At 36.2% G+C, this 23,238-nt stretch overlaps 1 long non-coding RNA gene across 1 annotated transcript; it reads left to right on the top strand.

Annotated features, from left to right (window-relative positions):
* Positions 1-868: 868 nt before the first annotated feature.
* On the top strand, positions 869-3,239 carry LOC111021591 (uncharacterized). The gene is made up of 3 exons (XR_002602849.2): positions 869-1,223; positions 1,688-1,843; positions 2,971-3,239. It is a non-coding gene; the product is annotated as an uncharacterized LOC111021591 (long non-coding RNA).
* Positions 3,240-23,238: the final 19,999 nt, after the last annotated feature.

The raw sequence follows: 23,238 nt of genomic DNA on the forward strand, positions 1-23,238 counted from the left end.
CTGTTCATTATGTTTTATCGACCAACCTACAAGGTTAGAGCCAACCTACGCAAAGATGTCTGCAGGAGTGTTGAATAACACATTAATCAAACAAAACGTCGCGTTTTATGGGCGGTCGGATGACCGTTAAGCCATTGTCGGGCGTCTTGTCGGAGATCATCTCAATAAATAGAATTGAATTTTATTATTTATTTTGTGTGTATTTTTATTTTTTATTTTTTATTTTTGCAAGAATTCAATACTTTCTCTTATCCTCGTTTGCTGGCAAGAATGTTCAAGAAATGATTTTAAATTTCGTGATTTAAAGTTAGAGATATGATTGAAAATTCTTTATCTTGTTTGGAACAAAAATAATTTGAAAAGAATATAATTAAATTTAATTATTTGGATGTTCATTGGATGATTGAGTTTGATTTTTTGGTTTACACAAATTAACCAGTTCAACTGAACTGAAATTTTTTTATTCGAATATCATTTTTACTACTAGAAATTGTCATTGCCTTTGTAGACGTATACTTTTCACTTTTTGAAATTCTCACATTTTATGTAACACCTGCATTCTCTGGCTCGTTTATTTTAAGACTTATTTGTGCCCTTGGATTTTTCCTCTAAGCTGATATTTAATTTCATGGATTTTCTAATATCGAAGTTCTAATTTTGGGTTTTAAATTTAGTTAATCTTCTAGATAAATTTTCTAAATCATTTTTAGAGAGAGTTCTTATTGGGAAAGGATTATGGAACGTTGTTCTTTTTTTTAATAAGACCTTAAACATTACTTTGTGTTGCTATTTTGGTTTAATTGGAACCATTTCTTTTTGGTAAAATAAATAAAAGAAAAAGAAAAAGGAAAAAAAATAAAAAGGAAAAAAAATGAAGGAAACCCTAGCCCCCATCTATTTCCCCTTCCTTTCACGTGTAGTCCCATTCTTAAGAAGCTTCTTCTTCCTCCATAGTAGTCTCATTCTTCTTCTTCTTCCTTCATAGCAGCCTCATTCTTCTTTATCATCGGCGGCGACTCCACGACAGTATTTCCCAGCGGACGGCGATGCGAACGAACCCCATGGCGGCGTAACCCTCAAGCTGTAGCGTTTTCGGCGGTGGTGCGACAGCAACAAACGCCCAGATCTGGCATTCTTTGACGGCCCAACAGTGCGTGCAGCTCCTTTTGGGAGTCGTTTCGTGTGCAGTACTGTGGATTGGAAGGAAGTTATTTCTGTTCTAGGTCGTGAATCGTGATCTTTTACTCAGTTTTCTGTTCATTTTCTGTCCGTTTTTGCTTGTAAATTACTGTTTGCTTTGAAAACAAAGTCCCTCGAAGGTTTGTGAAAATGCCGAGTTTTAACCGATTATTTTGTTGGTTTGATTTTACTTTTTAAGTTGTTTTCTGGTTCAGTGTGAGAGTTTAGATCCTTGAACGGCGGCGAAAAGTTTTGGTCGGAATCGGCGGTGGATTTTTATGTTTGGTTTTGTTAGTAATATCGTGCATGATCTTGTAGTCGAGATTTAAGAGTAACTTCATTTTTTTTTGTATTTTTTTCTCCCTTGTTCGTGTTGTTCATTGTGGAGCGAACGGGATTTTTTTGTATGTTATTGTTTAGTTTTCAAAAGTGAGAGAGAAAAAACTGTTTGTTTAATAATTATGATTAATTTTTAATTCTTACTAATTAATCTTCTTCTTCAAAGTAGGAATGAGCATCTAAACCCTGCAAAAAGGGGAAAAAAAATTCAAAGATTCGAAGTTCAAAACGATGGAAGAGAGAGAAGCCATAAGTGCGTGCGGCTTCTTTAACGGCGGCAAGGAGCATTCGGTGGTAGGGTTGTTGTTTATTCGGCGAATCGATGGTAGGGTTGTTGCACTCTTATTAGATGTTGATCTGGAAAATTTATTTTCAGTCTATTTCATTATTTTCTTGGTGTTTTAAGGCATTGCAATATAATCTCAACTGATACTGTTAGATTCTGCTCACTTTGTAAATTAGAATTTTGTATTCAAGTCTCTCGATTTAGGTTGTGTAGCTTACTTTTACGATTTTTAGTAATTGAAGAGGTAAACAACATATTGTTGTTCGTGGCAGACTGTCTGGGTAAATAATTTTTCTCCTCTTTCTACTCTGAAATGTGCTACTCTGTAACTGTGCCAAACTTGAGAAAATTATCTTCCATGTCTCTTCAGTTGTGCCTTTTTTTTTTTTAGTCACGTGATTGGTTGGATGTGTGGTAGAGAAGAGATTTCTATAAAGAATCAATGATGGTTACTAATTGGATTCGGCATCTGAGTTCAATTCTTAAGCTTAATTAGTTTTTACCTAAAAGTTTAAGTTCAGGGATAAGTGGTCTGGAGGATCACTTTAATGTCAATATTAAAGAAATAGGCTTTCATCAGTTTGAAAGTTACAATTACCATCTTTTTTGGTGGATTGCTCTCTCTAATAAGGTAGCTTTTAATCATGGTCATTGGAGGTATTATGCAGTATCAAAACTTCCCAGTGATCTTATCTTGTATTATGGACTCTCTATCTAGAAAACCACTTCAATGATTAAAATTTTCATTTAAGCTTTCAACCTATTGTCATCCGAGTTAAGCAAATCAGATAAAGCTATGAGGATTGTTATCAGAACGAAATTCTATCTCTTTCTCCTCTTAGGTTAGGATTGTGAAAGATGGTAAAAATCTAATACAGATTTTTTATTTTATAATTGTAGAGAATGTTTAATTAGTTCGTGTCTTATCCAAAAAAGTTTAATTAGTTCTTGCGGTAGTTTTTCTAAATTGCGTTGTTTTGAAATATTTGCGGTAGATTACTCACTTACATGGTTAGTCATTAAATTTTTGTCGTGAAGAGGTAAACAATAGCATTTTGTATTTAAGTCTCTAGATTTAGGTTGCGTAGCTTAAGCTTTTAGGATTTTAGCAATTAAAGTTGTTCTTGAGGTTTTGATGATGACTAAAATTTCTCGTTTCGTTGTAGGTGATCAGTTTCTGAAGATGATGATGAGGTTATTGAATAAAAAATTAAAGTTTTCTTATATGAAAATGTATGGATTTTCAATTTGAGTCTTTGAGATAAGTGACTATTTTGTCTTTCTAATCAACATTGTCGGCCCTTTTATTGAATGCACTTGTCGGCTCTTACATGTTCGGTTTGATTTGCAATACTTTAGGCTTTTGAATTGAAGAAAATGTAGACAGACATACCTATATTTGCAATGCCTTAAGCTTGATCATAAGCTTTTCCAACTATGTGGCCATGATGAAAAATATCATTAATACATTTTTTGGTACATTTTTATGTCATCCATTATATTTTAATGGATTTATTGTAACCATTATGTTTTTAAATTATGTATGATCATAAAATTATTTACACTGTTTGTTAGTGTTGTGTATATCCTTACAGATGAATTATCTTTCAACTGTGCTGTTTCTTCTCTAATTTTTGTCCCTCACTTCGATTCAGGCGTTGAGTATATCATTTATTGCATTGGGTCTTTGATGTGGCTTAGGAAGGATAAGCCGAATACTCTAATATCCATAATTTACATCACAAGATATACAACCTCAAAATTAGAGAAATTGTCACTTATCTTATTTACCTGTTTTTAACTATTTGAGCATTAAAATGCATTTAAAGTAAGTTATTCTAGTTAATTCAAAACTTATGATATAGTTACCTATTTAGATAAGCCTTACATCAAGTTTCAAATATATGTTGGGTTATATTTTTGAATTGATTTGTCATTTTGAAATAAAATGAAATGGCTTCAAATACGAAATTCCTCTAGGGCAAAATATAATTTTGTTAATGTTGATTAATTAGTAAGGATGTTTATTTGCTGATTTTGATAATGAAATCCTTTGATCAATTGTAAAGGACTTTTCTAGTGACAAAACATATAGCAAACTAACTTCTATGTATATGCTGATTCTGGCCGCACAACATTTTTTTGTTATTCTTTTTGTTACATTTACTTCTTCATCGTTGCTTTTGATAGAAGTATAACAAATATTCTCATTTTTTGTGTTTGTCAATCATCACTTACCGTTGTAAGAAGAATATGACATTGATGTTTGTTTGACACTAGGGGTGATGTTTTTGCCTAATGTATTCATATTGATACTTCTTTCTCTTCCATTAATACATATTTGTGTGGCTATCTTGCAGCAAAGATAGCTCATTAAGACTTAGTGTTTATATTTGTGTCATTACGTAATGCATGTTGGAGTTAGAAAGAAAATGTGGGAGCAACATTTTGAGAAAGGAGAATGTATAGGGAAGAGTTTCGGCGTATTTTTGACATATACGAGGTTGATGTAATGTGAATATAGTTCGTTGGACATTCTCTTATTGTAGTCATAGACTTATAGTATAGTATTTGTATAAAATATCCTAATGTACAAATTTGATCCAACTTTGATCTTATTATATGCAACTTTGTTACATTTTATAATTTATAGATATAGATAATTTTTTTGAAACGTGTACAGTGTTATTAAATGTATTTCATGGCTGTTATGAAGTTATCATATATAAACTTTTATTAATATTACAATCATTTATTAAACACAAATTGTGACAAAAAAAAATTGTCACAATTAATCAATTGTCATATATAAAATTTTTGTGATAGTTAAAATTGTCAATATTGACCGTTAAAACTATCACTACAAAAGTTTTTGTGACAATTATAAATAGTCATTGTTACGTTTTTCTTGACGTTCATCAGCAGTCGTTAAAAAATATTTCATGTCAATTTTGAACTGTCATTAAAAAACATTTCATGACAATTATAAACTGTCGTTAAAAAATATTTCGTGACATTTATAAACTGTCGTCATTAAGTTTTTATTGACAAGAGAATAAAATCTTTCATTGTTTTAGTGACAGCTATAAACTGTAATTAAATGAGTTTCTGTGACATTTATTAATTGTGATGGAAGATCTATTCGTGACAAAGTATAACTGTAGTTGTAAATGCATTGATGACAGTTTTTCAAATTTGTCATCTTCTCCTCTTTCTTGATGCCTTAATAGATGACAAAAAAAAACTGTCATGAATTATGTAATGACAGTTTTTAACTGTCAATGAATCCCGGATTTCTACCAGTGAATATCAATATGTAATGAAAATTATGAAATTGCAGATAAAAATTCTTCATTGAGATCACAGATGAATATAAACCTTTTGAAACTTTGTGTTACTAGATCAAAAGTATCCAAAATTGAGCTTATTGATTTCATAAATTATACAACTAAGAAACCAATCTTTATATTCATTTGACATAACTCAAAGAGGTTATAAGTATTGTGTCATTTACTTGAAAGAACTTTTTGGGAAACTATAGAAAATATCTCTAAAAATTAATGTCAGCCTTAAGAATTGAAACCTGCCGGATGAAATGGTTGTTGCTATCTGTTACAATAACGAATCATTGGTTTAACTGAATAACTAAATAAAATAGATAGACCTTTCTCTTCGTCTTAGGTCGACGGATCTTCTCCATTGAAAGATCCCCTATATGGATAATACACATTCCAGTTCACCGAGCCTAATTCTAATTGTTTTGTTCCGAAGCAAACCACGGGGCGGTTCGTCCTATTCAGATATTCACGACCAAGAAACACTGGATTCTCTTTCGGGTAGGCCCTGAAAGGAGAAGGAAGGCTGGAATGCCAACAGACGTCTATTATTGAATTCACCCGACCCGATAGTACCCCATTTTTGGAACGTCCAGTGCCAAAGTCACTGAATGGGTATAACGACTAGATGAGCCTTATATTTATTAACATTGCCTTTTAAAAGCAATATAACAAAATGTAAAATATATTCGTTGTTTGTTGTTTCAACACATTCTTTATTCATTTTTCCTTTTAAGAGATAAGACTTTGTTTGACGGTAGAGAATATACTCTTTTTATCAAACTTAAATCTTTATAATCATATTTCTCATATCTCTTCTACTTACCTTAGTGACATTTTTAATGATGTTAAGTTTGTTTTACTAAAATGAGGAGAATTTTTATTATTTACTAATATTGTTATAAAGAGAAAATAACTAAATTTCTATTAAATATAACATTATTTACTTTATCTTCCCCCCAAACTCAACATCCTTAAGAAACTTTAAAATCTCATCCACATCAACTTTAAGTGGGAATTAACTTTGGAAATTATATATATTGAAAAGACTTGTGTATCTAGAGTTGACAACTAAATATCTTAAGTCTAAGTTTTGTAAAACCTTGAGTTGCAAGTGATTTAGTTGTTTCTTTATTTGGTACACCACTTAAACTTTTTTATAACAATCTTGAGTGTTTTCTCTAAATAGACTGAGGGTAAGGAAAAAATTATTGTCATACTTCCTACCACATCTTTTCAGCTTTGAATCATTTTATAAGCAAAACACATCTCAAGTTTGCCTGAAAATATATATTACTTATTAGCTCTATAAATCCTTAAAGGAGTTAGCAAATATCCTAGACCTTATCTTCCCAATCCATCGTATTTCATAACGATTTCATCCACTACGAATTGATATATGATGACTTTTAAGATATCCAGGAATAAAAGTCTCTCCTATATCAAATATTGGTGCCCTCAACGAGAGTAAATTATTTCTTATAACTTTATGTAATGTTGTTAAACATTTAAAGAAGCCATATTGAATAGGCTATAAATTAATGTCCTAAAATACTAAAAGTCTCAATAGCATCTAATTTGACAATTCGAGTTATGTTCCCTTGATCATTCCTAATACAGACTTGAATGTCTGTTTAATCTCGAGAGCGAACAAGTAATGAATAGAAATTTTCTTTATACCTTATGTGACAATGTATTTGAAACCTATTTTTTTCCTTATATGTTTATATTTCCTAAAAAAAATATCAAGAGAAGTCCTAAGATCGATTCTTTGTGATTTAGGCAAACATATGCTCCAAATAAACCTTTTCCAAATAAACCTTAGTACCAACTTTAATTTCTTTCTTCAAGGAAATAATTAATTAAATAGTACAGTTTGTATTGTCTTACTTACCTCGTTTTCCTAAAAACCATGTGGTAAAAAATTAGGTTATTAATAGTTCAATATCTACCCGTATAACTATCATAACCCATTACATACCACTACAACTGATTGTATAATGTCTCAAATAAGTATCAAATACAAGTAAATCCTTGAATGTTTTAAATTTTGTGCATTTGATCCTTTAGTGTACTCACTAGTATTCCTTTATTCTTTATCACAAATTTAAATTCTATTCCTTTTGTTCTTTTCAGAAATCTTTACCCTTTAAGGAACTTCTTAATTATCTTCTCATCCACAGGTTTCTCCCAGATTCCATGTAACCTTAGAGAAATACTGCTTAGTGAAAAGTATAAATATTTCCTTTAAACTTTAAAAATTGATGCAACTTAAATCAAATAAAATATTTCTTAAATTCATAATAAGGCAACAATGAATTAATATTTAACAACGACTGATTTAATAATGAAACATGCTCGAAATTAACCTTAAGTATTTATAAAAATACATTATATTTAAACTCAACAAGGACAACAAGATACCTAGCACAATATTGATAGTCTTCCTTTGGGGCCGACAATATCAAATTGCAAGTGGTACACTCAATGTGGTGATCAAACATTGATAACCAATCCTATCAACAGAAAGCCTTCCTTTGGGCCGACAATCACTCACATGGCAAAACTTTATATTATCCATGTTTATCATCATCTAACTACATGTGAACCTGTTATTTGGCCAAACTAAAGTCTTCCTTTGAGCCGACTATAGAGTGCATAAATATACAGACCCACAAACATCTGATAATTTTGAAAGATATCAATATCAGAAATCAGAGGCTACTTTGGCGGCATGATTCATCAAATTAACACCAACCAAAATAATCAGACAATTATGCAACATATGTAACTTTAATTATTATTAATTTTATCTTTATGAAAATAAAATTATCAAAGTTATTTTCAAAATTAATAATAATATCTTTATATGCATAATTTAATAATGAGAAAAGTCCTCTAAACAATTTATAAATACAGGAACAACAATCAAAACTGATTGCCTAACAAAAGGAATTTTATTGATATTTTAACTCATCAACAACTCAATATAGGCTACGGATCACTAATTGTAGCGCACAATATTCAGATATCAATAATTAATTCTATAATTGTAAGTGTATTTGTTATTTGACCAAATTGTGACCTTCCTTTGGGTCGACCACAATTTGCATAAACAACAATAGATCTCACAATTAATTCCTTAATTAATGTTAATTGTTTCTGAATGAAAATAAAATATACTTAAATTTTTTGAACAATTAGCAATTATTTTCAAAATCAAAACATTCACAGAAATTAAAAAAAATTTGTGCCACCATAATAATCAAACTTTAGATAATGACAAACAAACCATACTTTATACTTATCATGCCCACAAAATATTCATGACAAATTACAAATATATATATACGATCTAATAATAAATTATTAAAATATACACATATAACTTTATGTTCTGCCCACTACAATATCAATTTCATCACAGTGGTGTCCTAGCACCACTTTCTATTACGTGGGCACTCCCAATGGTGTGCAGCCGTAGGCGGCACTGATTGCTACAATTTTTTTTCTCTAATTAAGCCAAAGACTTTTAATGCTAAATGCCTTATTAAAATAAATGTCTAATTTGATCAAACCAATGGTGCAATTTGATCAAACCAATAGTGCATAAAGATTTGAACAATTTTAAACAACTAAAAATTTAAAATCATGTAAAATTGTTCATTCACTTTTCAATTCAAATGACTTCAATGACATGTTATTTAAAGGTTATTAAAGAACAACGTCCTTAAAAGTAATTCTAAAAGATCAAGTAATCATCCATGCAAAACTCACTTGTTGGAAAAATTAAAGAAATCTTAATTCATATTATTCTAGAATAAAAACCATAAAATTCCAGAACAATCAAGATCAAGGATCTAAGTACGAAAGAAAATCAAAATCTATAAGGAGATTAGAATTACCTGGAACCATTAAGTAGATTGACCATGAACTACCATGAAACTTTGGTTTGTGATCTTCCTCAGCTATGCAATCCAGACCAAATATAGACAATACTCTCTGTTTGATGTGAAACAGGAGGCTCAAGAAGCATAGTGTATTGGGGACCATAACCATATATTTACAGGTTAATCCTAAGGTTTCCCATACTCCCCTAAGTTTAATGGGTTGATTTCTACTCAGCAAGCCACACCACAAAATGGGAAGTCATGGGCTCATAATTAAAATCACTCATATGCCCATTAAATAGCCCAAATATAATTGCTCTTTAATTTGTTTCCCACATATGAATTAATTATTAAATTAATTACAATAAGGACTTCTCCCCTAATTTCTTGTTCTCCAGATTTCACGTTTGCTCTCGTGCCGAGGTTAGTAGTTCGCAGTCCCCTTGTAAATTCATCCTAAGTCTTAGTCATGTTGGATAGGCGTAGTAGTAGTTCTAGGTCGGATAGATGTAGCTCAGGAGGGAGTTTTAGGTCGTCATTGGGAGGCTCCCACCCATAGGATAGATCCCCCCTAGGTAGTAGCTCTTCAAATGGCAAGTCGGTAGCGGTGCACATCGGTCGGTCTGGTTGGTTTTTAGGCCAAAACCCTCGCCGACCAACATGTGGCCGGTTTCCAAGACCGATCGATGGAGCGGAGTCCTCGCTGATCGACTTTTTATCGGTTCGGTCGGTCGGTTATTGACAAACTGACCTCTTTCCTTTTTTTACCTTTTGTTTTATTGAGTTGACGGGAGTTACGGGGTTGACGGTGGGTCGTGGTGAAAACTTAGCGGCAAGGTGCATTTGCAATGGCAACTAGTGGGACTTGACGGCGTTGAGTGGTGGGGGCTGGGTGTGACGTAAATTGAGTGGTGGGTTTGGTGGGGCGAAAATCAAGCGGTGGTGAGATGGAAGTTGGAAAGCGGAAGAAGACAAAGGAGAGAGAGGGGTGTGAAGGTAGAAGATGAGAGTGAGAGGATAGAGGCTAAGAGAATACAACAGAATAGAGATGAAACCCTAGATTATAAATTAAAAGAGAGAGAGTTAAAAACAAAATAAAAGAGAGTGAAATGAGGAGAGAGATGCACATAAATCAAGAAAAAATTAAAGAAAAGGAGGGAAAATAGGAAAGGGAGGGCAAAGAGGAGAGATAAATGCACAACAATTAATGATAAATGCTTAACAATCAAGGAAAATCAATGCTAAACGTGAAAAAGAAGGAAACAGTTTATATATATATATATATATATATATATATATATATCGGTTGGTCGGTCGGTCTATTTTAGGTAAATTTATGGTAACCGACTGACCGCTATCGGTTCGGTCGATTTAGGTCGATTAGCTCGGTTTGTCGGTCATATCTATTCACCCCCTACAAGTCTGCCTCTGTTGGATCATCGAGCGAAGAACAGCCTCTCATCAAGCTGTTTGTTGATAGGCCTACCCCAGCCCAGGTGAAGAGGAAGTCTTTCAAGGCATGAAGATTAAGCTTACGTACCGGGGCCTGTCTCATCGGAAATGTATGAGGGTAGTTTGTCTAAGCTGGTTGATGGAACGCTAGCTTTCATTCGGGATAGGTACGAGGTTCCCGTCTTCATTGGGATGAGATTCCCAATGAGAGGCGAGACCATCGAAAATCCTCCAGATGAGTACGTAGCTATCTATGAGAAGATGTTTGAGTTTGGGGTCCGACTTTCCTTCATTCGTTCGCCTAAGAGTTCCTAGCTAAGGTTAACCTAGCCCTCGTTCAACTCACTCTGAACGGTTAGGGCATCCTATTGGTTGTTGGATGTTGTGGTGGGGGCTCGGTGTAGACACTGTTGACGCCGAGTAGTTGACCCCGACCAGCTGTTGTCCTTCTACAACGTTAAAAATTTACTCAAAAACTCCGACCGGTTCTACTTGACTGCTTGGTAGGGGTTGGAAAGCTAGTTTGGGGCCACTCCTCCATAAAGGACTGGAAGGAGAACTAGTTTTACGTCTTTCGAGATTGGCTGGCCAAGAAGCACGAGGGCGAGCTGAGCTGTCGAGTCCCCTGCAGCTTCAGCAACTTAGGTAACGCCCGCCTTTTTAAGTTAGCATTTTGTCTCTCTTTAGGTTAGGAGTAGTCTGCATTCTGACTAACTGAACTCTTTTGTAGTTCTCCCTAAACCTGTTCCCCGGAGCAACGAGTCGACATTGGAGTATCTCAAGAATATCTCCAAGATCTGTAGCGCTGCTTGACACTACTTGGCTCTTCTGGTGGATGAAAATCTTTACAATTGTGGCCTGCACATGATTGACGCGGCCAGGGCGGTCACCAACATGCACGAGTCTACCCTTTGAAAGCCATCAACCCTTTTCAGCTCTCTAACTCGCTCTAAAGGTATGTTTCTTTCTTACCTCAACTTTCTTTGCTCTTAATTTAGTATTAATGTAACTACCATGCCAGATAAGTTGCCAACATTCTTGGACGGTGGGAAGATGAGAGTTGCCAAGTTGGGCAATAGTTCTACGCCTATTGAGATGCATGACGACGAGTGATAACTCTCCGAAAGATTGTTTAAATTGCTAAATCGGTGCTTTAATGTGAGGGTCTTTGTCTAGTTAACATATAAAGTGAGAAATTGAGTGAATAATTCATTTATGTTATATAAAATCCTTAGTGTGACACAGTTGTGCAAGTTCTAGCTGAATTCCTACTATTTTAGAATGTTTTTGTAGATTTGAAGATGTTATGTCAAAGTGATGTTGAAGATTGTTGTAGAAATGTTGAAGTTTCACCAAAGTCGCTATGCTGGAGCCTTTCTAATGTCCTAGAACCTCAAGACAGTGCAATAACAAGTTTTATTCCGGATTTTTACTGATGTTCGTATTACGCGCGTTTTATCTAGTTTTACCCTAATTTTTAGGGGATCTATAAAAGCAACAATATGGAGGTTGTATCATTATCAATTTCCAATGGGGAATAGATCCAAAGAGAGAAAAATACTTCAAATTCGATGCAAACGACAAGGAAAGCTGTCCAAATTTTTGAGGAGGAGCTGATAGAAGTTGAAGCTGTTGGTTCTTCACTGAGCTGGAGGTTTCAAAGGATTCTAAAGAGCTTTTTCACTAAATGGGTTGTTTCCTTTTATTACCCATTCTATTCTTCCTCTTCCCCATGAACTAAACCCATTTTCAGGGGAGATCTCTTGCTGTAGCTTTCAAACAGCGATGTTTTAACATATCATACTGCTAATTTAATAGAGTTGCTTGAATATTTCATTCTTACTAAATGTGTTTGACAATCATTTTCAGTTTGTTGGCTCTTTTGTGATGTGGGAATATCCATGTGATACACGATAACCGAAGCATTAGATTCGTCTCTTTGAAGTAGGATGGTGAGTACTCATGGATAAGGCTCACCCTATCGTGATTATAAACTATGTCTTAAGCTTGTTTGTTCTATAGTGGGAAGTTGGAAATGAGCATGTATGGGTATCTTGGGAGAGATCCATGTCGGTTTAGGCAGTTGGTATTTCGATTATGCTAGAACATTATTTGGGAGTGAGCGAGAGCATATAGTGATCCCACGGTACTCATATCATTATTTGTTTCCTCTTTCTATTTATTTTGCAAAAGCATTTCTTTGCCCCAGCATTTGTTATTACAACATCATCTCTCCCTTGGATTTGCTTTTTGCATTTTTATAGCAATTTTACTTATTTAAGTTATACAAACATCGATTATCTTTTATTTGCAACTTTTGTATTCTTAAACTCATGCTTAGAGTAATACCCTCAGTCCCTATGGATTTCGACCTTGTTTATACTACAATCGGCGAGAATAGTGTATACTTGCACTTGTTTTCACGTCAGTTGTGGATATGTAATAAGTTTTTGGCGCTGTTGCTAGGGACTAAGCTATTTACTTTAAGTTTTTGTGATTAAGGATACGATGCTGAAAGAACTCTCTTTCTCTTTTGCGTCTCCAATTTTGTTGTAGGTGCATTGGAATATTTAATTGACTATGGAATTGAGAGAACTTTTTCCAAAAGGAGAAGAGAATAAAGGCATTAGCAAATGTTCCAAAGAGAATGTTAGAAATGCTCTCGCATCAATCCTTAACCAACATGATGGAAGCAATGGACATTGCTGGAGCAATTTAAGCAACCAATGTCAGTAACAACAACTCAATATCTTGCTCATATTGTGGAGAAAGACATACATTTGATTTTTGTCCAGTCAATCCAACCGATGTATTATTTTGAATCAGAGCATCAATAGAAACACCTCTACTAGAACAACTTCATTGCAGATTGAATGCATAATCCAAATTTAAGTTGGGATTGTCAGAAGAACCAGTGGGCAATGAATATGTAATACCCCAGGAATTTCACCATTTCCCAACAGGGACCGTTACTAAGACTACCTAAAATTTTCACATAAACAAGAGAATTGTCTTCACAACAAAACTAAGCAATAAAGCTACCACGCTTCTGCTGCGCTACTCTGATTTTCAACACTCACGAGAGCGTGAACAATTAGAACAACACCACTAAAGATTTAAGAGAAACTCACATCCTATACAGATAAACCATTAAATACCGACTTCACATCAACCAAACCCTTCAAGGAGACCTCTACTAACTATAAACCATCCACTAAATGAAAATTAACATCTCGAATGACAATAAAGCAAAAACTTATTCAAGTACGATCAACTTAAACAAATGTATTCATAAATATCCTAATTAGGTTACAATCCCGTAGTTCAAGAACCTAACACAATTAATGCTCTAAAAAGAATAATGAATCGGCAACCTTACAACATCCTTTAGACCATAAAACTAAACAAGACCAACCGCTAACAACTCAACTACACGATTAAATAGCCACAACTACCCTAACTAAAAGAAATTAATTGCATGCGGCATAGCTAATGGTCTTTCTGATCAAGCCTCCTTCTCGCCATCACCATCCTAAGAGCTAGCTCGATACCTGTGAACTAGAGGGGAAAAAGAGGGATGAGTACAACCACAGTACTTAGTAAGCAGCCCTTATCTGAAAGGTCACGCACAAACAACATACTTATCAAGGAACAACGTGTCATGCTTATTAAAGGATCAACACACACACATCATGCTCAACCAAATCATGAAACATTCACAGTCATGCTTTTCATCACATTATGCATTCAAACATAGACACATTCTATAAAATTCAGTGACAACCACAACCAGGAACACATTAACTACCAGTACCAACCTCTAGTCTCCCTAACATCTCAAGTACCTCTACGCTTATCACAGCTACTCTAGCGTTCCACAGTTAACCCCTTCGAGCAGAGTCGGCCCCTGACTATTTGTACCTAAAGCCCCGACCCTGCAGCATCGGCCCTCGACCATTTATACCCGAGGCCCCGATGACTTCACCGTCTATTGGCCCTTGACCATTTGTACCCAAGGCCCCAATAGTTCTCCTTTCGAAAGACTCCTCGCATCGACCCTCGACCATTTACTGGATATATATTTGATATATACTGGGTATATATTTGATATACTCTCAATATACAAGTGGATAATATCTCGAGAATAACCTAAAGGGTCTATAATATATGGATAAGATTGGGTACCTTATCTTGGAAATACTATGGATACGACCCACTTTGTAAATGTTACAGACGACCCGATCTAGGTCGTTCGTGTGGAGACATGCGAGTGGGGGTATCCTATACAATGAGTTTGTATAAGACCGAACCACGAAATAGCCAATCTTTAGATGTAACGCCGTTAACTAACAAATTGCTATTTCATAGGATGACCAGGCAACTCATTCTCAATCCTGAGTGAGTTATGGACTCTTGCCCGTGAGTGCTCGTTTTTTGATCTGTATGGGTGAGAGTGGCTCGAGTCGCCGACTCAATATTCCTACCATTTTGGGGACAAGACCGAGTGGGGAGCTGAGAACATAACTTCACGAGATTGAATTCACTCATCCACTTTCTGCCTTTTAGTTTGAGTTTTAGCATTTCTAAATAATTCAGTATTTAAAACTGCTTTAGTTATGGTTGGTCTTACCACATACAAGTTGTTTTCTAATTTGGTAGAACAAATGTTAACACCATTTCTGGAAATGAACGCTTCATTCATAGAAAAAGAAACAGAGTACAATTGTTTTAATAGATAAGAAATAGAAATCAAGTTCCTCTTAATTTTAGGAACAACATATACACTATCTAATAAAATATATGATTTCTTGTATAAAAACAACTTAAGCTCTCCTACTGTCACAACTGAGACGACTTCTCCCATTTCGATCTTGAGAGTCATCTCTCTGGCTTCAAGCTACCTACAAGAACTAATTCTCTGAAATAAAGAACAAACATGGTTAGTGGCTCCTGAATCAAGTATCCAAGCAGAGTAATCATTCTCCACTAAACAAGTTTCCAAAACAAGTAAATCGTATTTACCTTCGTTGGCTTTCTTCTTCTTGGCCAGGTATTTCGGGCAATTGCGCTTCTAATGCCCGTCTACGTTGCAGTGGAAACATTTTCCTTTGTCTGCAGCCTTGGTCTTGCCTTTCTTGGCAGCGGCAGCAGCGGAGTCAGGTTTAGACCCCTTACCAGTAGCCTTCTTCTTCTTGAAAGTCTTCTAAAAGAAGAGGGCACAGACTTGGTTCCAGAGGACAAACCCTCGGTGGAACCTCTTTGAGGTGGCTACATTTGCCTCCCTGTTTTGTCCCTTACTTTTCATAACCATATTACTGCGGAATGGCAAGAAACTCTTCGGAAGAGATTCCAGAATGAAGCTGACCTGATTCTGCTCGTCTATGACGGCCCCGTTCGACTCTTCGACGTTGAAGTGGACCATCAGGTTGGTAACGTGTTCTCGCACTCAGGAGCCGTCCTTCATGCGGGAGTTGTAAATGAAGTTAAGGGCTTCATGTCGAGCCTGTGAGGATGGTTGTCCAAACATACTCTACAGCGAGTCCATGATCTCCTTAGCGGTGACCATGTCCTCATGCTTCTTAGCAAGCACATCAAATATGCTCGTCAAGATGTAGACCTTAGCTTTGTCATTGGCTTTGATCCATCTGTCATAGACGTTGCGCACCACCATAGTGGCGTTAGGCACAGGAGCTTGAGGACAATCCTCTTGCAAGACGAACCTATGATCATCTATCACAAGTATATTGTTTAGGTTCGATTTCTATTGTTTGTAATTCTCGTCGTTAAGTTTTTCAGCGGCTAACAAAGCAATTATAGAAGTAGACATGCTGAAAATAAAAACAAACCTATATCAGTTTCATGTATTATTCTTTAAACCCAATCAAATTTTAGCAAAAATAATTAAGCACCCTTAACTAAACTGTTTTGCAACGATGCTTCAATGATTTAGAGCAACAACCACCGTAGGGTAGACAACTACCCCTTCACTGAATTGAGACATTCTGAACTAAATATTATACCATAATAACTCTTATTCTTATAACCTTTAGTCATCGTTTATTCGGTTAGGGAATTGCTAACTAGCTTAACAACTCCCCGTAAGTGTGACCCACCATTTTCGGATATCAGAGGTCCGCTCCAATAATTTCCGCTGTAGGGAAGGAAAATATTGGAGCAAAACCTAAGAAACCCTTATCCATTTCTGGAGTTTGCCTTGGTTTTGATTCATACAATGGACCCTCCGTAGGGATGGTCGCACCAAGACGACACGTAGGTCGTCTATGAATTCTCACGGTGCAAACCAATGGTGGAGACCGTAGGATGTGTTGTCATACGTCCTTCTCCCACTTACTATGAATACTATCTCCGTTCACCTCGATATTGAACCATGTAAACACCTTCCGTAGGGAGGCCGTGCCCAGGGCTACACGAGGTCGAGCATAGAACTCACAGTGTGAATATAAAGGAGAAACGTGAGAAAAAAATGTCATATTTACGTTGTATATCAAAAATATACGTGGTATATAACACATTCCCTTTTGCTCCCACTTAGTATTCTAAGACTAGGGTTGTAACGCCCCGAGTCCCTCAGGTTAGTTAGTCCCGAATCGGGAGATTTTTTTTCAGTAATTTTAAATTGATTGTTAATTAAATTTATGGATCGTTAACTAAAGTTATCCTTATTATCGGGCTCTAAACTCCAACTTAAATTAATAATTACCGACTCGATGTGGTGGGTCTTGTTTTAAGGGGGATGGACTTCTTTCCTCTTGGGCCTGAACGCGTTGGCCCTCCATTGGGGTAAATGAGTTTTAAAACAAAACAAAAGGAAAAGAAAACCCTAGCCCCAAGCTCCTTTTCCTTCTTCTTCTTTCCCTTCAACCCTAGCTGTTTTCCCCCTTTGGTTCTTCTTCATCTCCCCGATCCATTCCCGTTTTCCGGCAACCCCTACGGCGGCACCGGCGTAGCAGCTCCACGAACCCCAGCGGCGCACGCGAACTCCAACAACGGCGGTGGCGGCGTATCAGCTCCACGGACAGCGACACTCGGCCGCGGCAGATCCACGAGCGGCGAGAGGCGGCGATCGACGGCGCGAAGCAGCCGATCCGGTGGTTCCGAGCGGCGGCGCGAGGCTCCCTCCTCCGGCGTGGTGCGACGGGGTTCAAACCGCGGCGGCCGGCGACTCCCGGTGCTCCAGCGGCGGCGCGGCCCCTCCTCGCGCCGGGGCACGGTGAACGGCGTACAGCAGCGGAACGGTGACAGTTTTGAACGTTACAGCGGTGGTTTGGATGTTTGGCGGCGACCCACATCCGTTCGAAGCTCGATTTAGGCTACCCACACCTTGGCGAGTTAGATCTAGGTGACCCACATATATACGAAGTCGGTTTTGGTGGGTGAGGTCGACGCAAAACTTAAGGGCGCGGTTGTGTGTAAGTAGCACGGGGGCGGGTGCGTGAGTTGGTGTATGTTATTTGGTTGCCGATGTACTGTCTATGATACTTAATATTGGTTCTGATACGTGGTTGTGCAGTGCTACTCTTGTTTATGTAGTTTTGTATGCCTGGTTAGTGTTGAATGTCCATCGGTGTTAATAGTTTGAATTCTGCATTGTTGAACCGCTGAGATCTATGGTAGAATGACGTATGATTGTAGTGAATGTTCGTTAAAGTGAAATTTATTTTGGAAATGTACGTTGTCTGAATTCGTATGAAGTGTTTGGCGTGTCTCATGAGTTTTTTATTATATCTAGTAGTGTTTATTATGGACGTTGGATATTAAGTGTTCGGATGAATTGTGTTGGGCTCCAATCGTTTGAAATTTGTTGACTATGCTCCGTTATGACTAAACTCACTGTGGCGCTGTTGTTAAGATTTGGTATGTTGTGAAAGCATGTTTGGTTTATTGTTTTGCTATTAGAATAATGTTTATGTTGTGGAAGCATGCTGAAATGTATTGGGGAGTGTGAGGTGCATTGAAATCATACTAGTGGTGGTGTTGTTGAGGGGCGTTGTGGTGGTTGGTGGTATTAAGGGGTTAGTACTGGAATCTTGGTTGGAGGCTCGAAACGATATGTGTAGTTTTGCAAATATGAAGTGAATGGGTGAGTGTCAAGGCCTCGGGTATAAATGGTCGGGGGCTGATACGTCACTAATTGGGTATCGAGGCCTCGGGTATAAATCGTCGGGGGTCGATACGCCAATATTGGATAAAGATGAGCGTTGAGGCCTCGGGTATAAATGGTCGGGGGTCGATGCGAGGAGTCTTTCGAAAGGGAGAACTATTGGGGCCTTGGGTATAAATGGTCAAGGGCCAATAGATTGTAAGACATCGAGGCCTCGGGTATAAATGGTCGAGGGTCGATGCACTAGTGTCGGGGCTCTGGGTAAAAATGGTCAGGGGCCGACACTACCAAAAGAATGGTTTCGAAGAGCTCGAATAACTGTGGTGAACATAGTTGTATGTGAGGTGTTAGGGAGTCAGGTGGATGACAATGGTTTTTATATGATTGTGGTTAGCATCCGGTCTTGTAGAGCATGTTTATGGATGAATGTATAATGTATTAGTAGAGCATGTCTATGATTGATTGCATACTGTACTGATAGAGCATGACGATGTATGTTTCCTTTATGGTCATGGGCATGATGTTGTGTGTGTGCTTGATGAGGGCTACTTACGGAGTATATTTTATATACTCACCCCCCCCCCCCCCCCTCTACAATGATTGTTTCAGGTGAAGGACTCGTGGGTGACCGTGGTGATGGGACGGAGGAGACCTGACGAACAAGGACCATAGACTGCTTAGTTTTCCTGTTTAGTTTAATTCATTGGTTAGGGCCTTATGTTGTGGCCAATAAACGGTTTATTTGCATTTGAATAATTGAGAGATTTTTTTTCTTGTTATTAGACTTGCTTCGGGTTAGGTGCCTATTTGAGTTTTATTCCGTTTGTTTAGATTCATATGGATTGATTAATAAACTTGCCTCGTGAGGTGGTCCACGAATGTTGTTGAATGTTATCCCATGAGATTGGTTTATCGTTAATTTGATTAGTGGGGTAGTTAATGTGACCTAGAGGTGCACAGAAAAAATCTTGGGTCGTTACAAGGGTATACTACTTAGTTAAATCCCGACTAAGTGAAATTAACTTAGTGAATTTTTAGTCGGCGCAATATAACTATTTATATTGGAAGTTGTACACTAATGTTTTAGTTTATCAAAAGTTTTAATAAACTAATGACGTTATTGTATGTATATAAAATATTGACTAAGTCAACCCTCAGGTCGGTTCCCATGTAGAGGTGTTCCCTTACGGTCAGCTTAAATACCTCAACCTACACAGAACCTTCTTTAGACAGGGTTCCCTTATAGGCAATATTTTATATTTAGTTTTTATCATTTCATTTTAAACCTAGTTAAAACAAAATAAAAGACTACCCCCTAATCATATTAGAAGATATAAACGAAGGTCAATTAATTTTAAACCTCTTTAAAATTAATTAACTTAGACCCTATGTTTACATGCAACTCTTTATTATAGATTTTAGTTTCTACCTACCAAATTTTATAACTCTCATAAAATTGAAGAAATTAAACCTATAAACATGCATTGATGACATACATTAATATAACGATTATATTAACTAAAGTAATGTCATGCTGAATGCAACTCTATTTTCTTTTAATTAATACAACACTTATATTAATTAATCATGAAAATAAAACAAGCATTCATACATATAACATTTATAACTATATGATGCATTATAATACATACATGATATATATCAAATATACATATTATGCATGTATCCTATGGTGGGATTTTAAAACTATATGACATACATTATGCAATATACATTTAATTAAAATATACATTCAAAATACATAAATAATTAAATAGCAAAGTTGGACCGAATTTTGGCATCCTAAGAAAGCAAAATAAAATAAAAAAAAACAGAAGAAAATGCCCAAAAGCATGGATCTTTGTTCTTGAATTTTGAGGAACAAAACCCACAAAACAAGATAGAAATACAAGGAAAAAGAAACTCACTTTTGAAGAACCTTTCTTCTAGTGATTACAAGCGAACACCACCACGACCTTCCTTGCTATGACTCCGGTGAAGATCTGGTTGTGTGGGAACCGACACGGAATTCGTTGATTGAGAGAGTTTTCCAATAGAGAGAATTTTCTCCTCGTCCTCTTTTTTCTTTGAAGGTTGAAAAACAAGAAGGTCCGCAGAATTGTTCTGCAGTAAAAACCAAATGACGTGGGGAGTTACCTCACGTCACCACTCCCTTACATTTGTGAAGGGAGTTAATTTGATTTTTTTTATAATTAAATTAACAAATTAATTAAATTAAATTAATTAACATTAAATTAAATTAATTAATTATTAATCTAATTAATAATTAATTAATCAAATTTAATATTAATTAAATAAATACATAAATAATTAACAATTAATTATTTTTCTTTTAATTAAATATCACATATTTAATTAAAACTATATATTGGAATCATATTCAAAAAACTCTCTCTTGTATAATCTATGGTCTTAAGATGAATCCAATTTATATTAATTAACTTCTCTCATTAATATATAGTATTAATTTTGAATCTTTATCAAAAATTAATATATATATATATATATATATATACACGTATATAATTAACGTATTAATATACATTATACACATTCCCTTATATAATTTGAACATTTCAAATTATTTCATAATTCTTAATCCTAGTTTTACCCGTTATGAGCTAGCAAAGAGATTTAATGGACCTGCAGATCAGAAGATCCAATGATACTAGATTAATCGGTCAAACTAATTAACCGAGTTAATCAAGATTCGTTAACTACGGGTCACTCCACTAAAGACCCACAGCTGCACTCTTCTCACTGTAGAATGTTTTCGTGTCCATGGATATACGACTATTAATGGCAAGTCAATTCTTCACGAGCATTCGTAACCACAAATGGGTTAAATTACCGTTTTACTCTTGTGTTACATCTTACTCCTTAAAAACCACTGCTCTTCTGATGAACAACTCGGTTATGGTCCGACAATTAACCGAAAGTCCCTCTCGGGCTAGTGAGAGGGTGGGGTCCCTTGTTCAAATCCCGGAGTTAGCATTTAAGAGAACACTCATCTATTCCCCGAAAGTCATGGAGAAGTGAATTCAAACTTGTGAAGTTATGTTCCTAGCTCCCCACTCGGTCTCGTCCCCAAAATCGTAGGAATATTGAATCGGCAACTCGGGCCACTCTTACTCATACAGATAAAAGGACGAGCCTTCACGGACAGGAGTCCATAACTCATTTAGGATTGAGAATGAGTTGCCTGGTCGTCTTTTGAATTAGCAATCTATTAGTTAACGGCGTTACATCTAAAGATTGGCTATTTCGTGGTCTGGTCTTATACAAACTCATTGTATAGGATACCCCTACTCGTATGTCTCCTCACGAACGATCGGGATTGGGTCGTCTGTAACATTTACGAAGTGTGCCATATCCATAGTGTTGCCAGGATAAGGTACCCAACTTTGTCAATATATTATAGACCCTTTAGGTTATTCCCGGGATATTATCCACTTGTATATCGAGATTATATCAAATATATATCCTGTATATATCAAATATATATCCAGTATATATACTGTCCCAGTTATATGACAATAACCTTGGATGTTTAGTTTATTGGATTTAGACAATGCATTACTATGAATTCAACAACAAATTGATTGTATAAAATTTATTGAATATAAATTTGATTTTACATTAAATACAAACTACGAGTTTATGGCAACACACCCAACAGAGGGACCTCTGAAGACTCCAGATGGGGAGCTTCGAAACAAGAGCTTAAAGAGGTACAACTTGGATCTACAAATAAAACCGTCAGTATTGGGATGGGGTTGCACGACCTAGTGAAAGGAGACCTTGTCAATTTTCTGCAACTCAATTCTGATGTGTTTGCATGGTCCCATGAGGACATGTCAGGGATGGACCCAAGTGTAATAGTCCATAGGTAAAATATTGATCTGGGATGTAAACCCGTTAATCAGAAGCGTCGACCTGTGGACGCTACTCGTAATGCTATAATTTCCAAGGAGGTTTACGAGCTCCTCAAAACTGAATTCATTAAAGAAGTTTATTATCCCGCGTGACTCTCTAATGTAGTAATGGTGAAAAAAGCGAATGGGAAGTGGAGAATGTGTGTCGATTTCACGAACCTTAATAAAGCGTGTCTAAAAGACAACTTTCCTCTTCCCATGATTGACCAGCTCGTCGATGCCACAGCCGGGCATGAGCTGTTAACTTTTATGGATTCATACTCGGGCTACAATCAAATTAAAATGTATGTACCCGATGAAGAACGTATTGCTTTTGTGACAGATCAATGGCTTTACTGCTATAAGGTGATGCCCTTTGGCCTTAAAAATGTGGGTGCCACATATCAACGATTAGTAAATATGATGTTCAGCAAACAGACAGGCTGGAACATGGAAGTTTATGTTGATGATATGTTGGAAAAAAGCGTTACAGTCGAACAACACGTGGTCGACCTTACGGAAGCTTTCACCTTACGGAAGCTTTCAGTGTATTAAGATCCTACCAAATGAAACTCAACCCGACCAAGTGTGTGTTCGGGGTCTCTTCGTGGAAGTTTCTCGGGTTTATGGTTAATCGACGAGGAATTGAACCTAATCCTGACAAAATCAAAGTGGTTCTGGAAATGGAGTCTCCCATAAA

Source organism: Momordica charantia (assembly GCF_013281855.1).
Source record: "Momordica charantia cultivar OHB3-1 chromosome 9 unlocalized genomic scaffold, Mcharantia_2.0 BLBB01000009.1, whole genome shotgun sequence".
Classification (NCBI taxonomy): domain Eukaryota; kingdom Viridiplantae; phylum Streptophyta; class Magnoliopsida; order Cucurbitales; family Cucurbitaceae; genus Momordica; species Momordica charantia.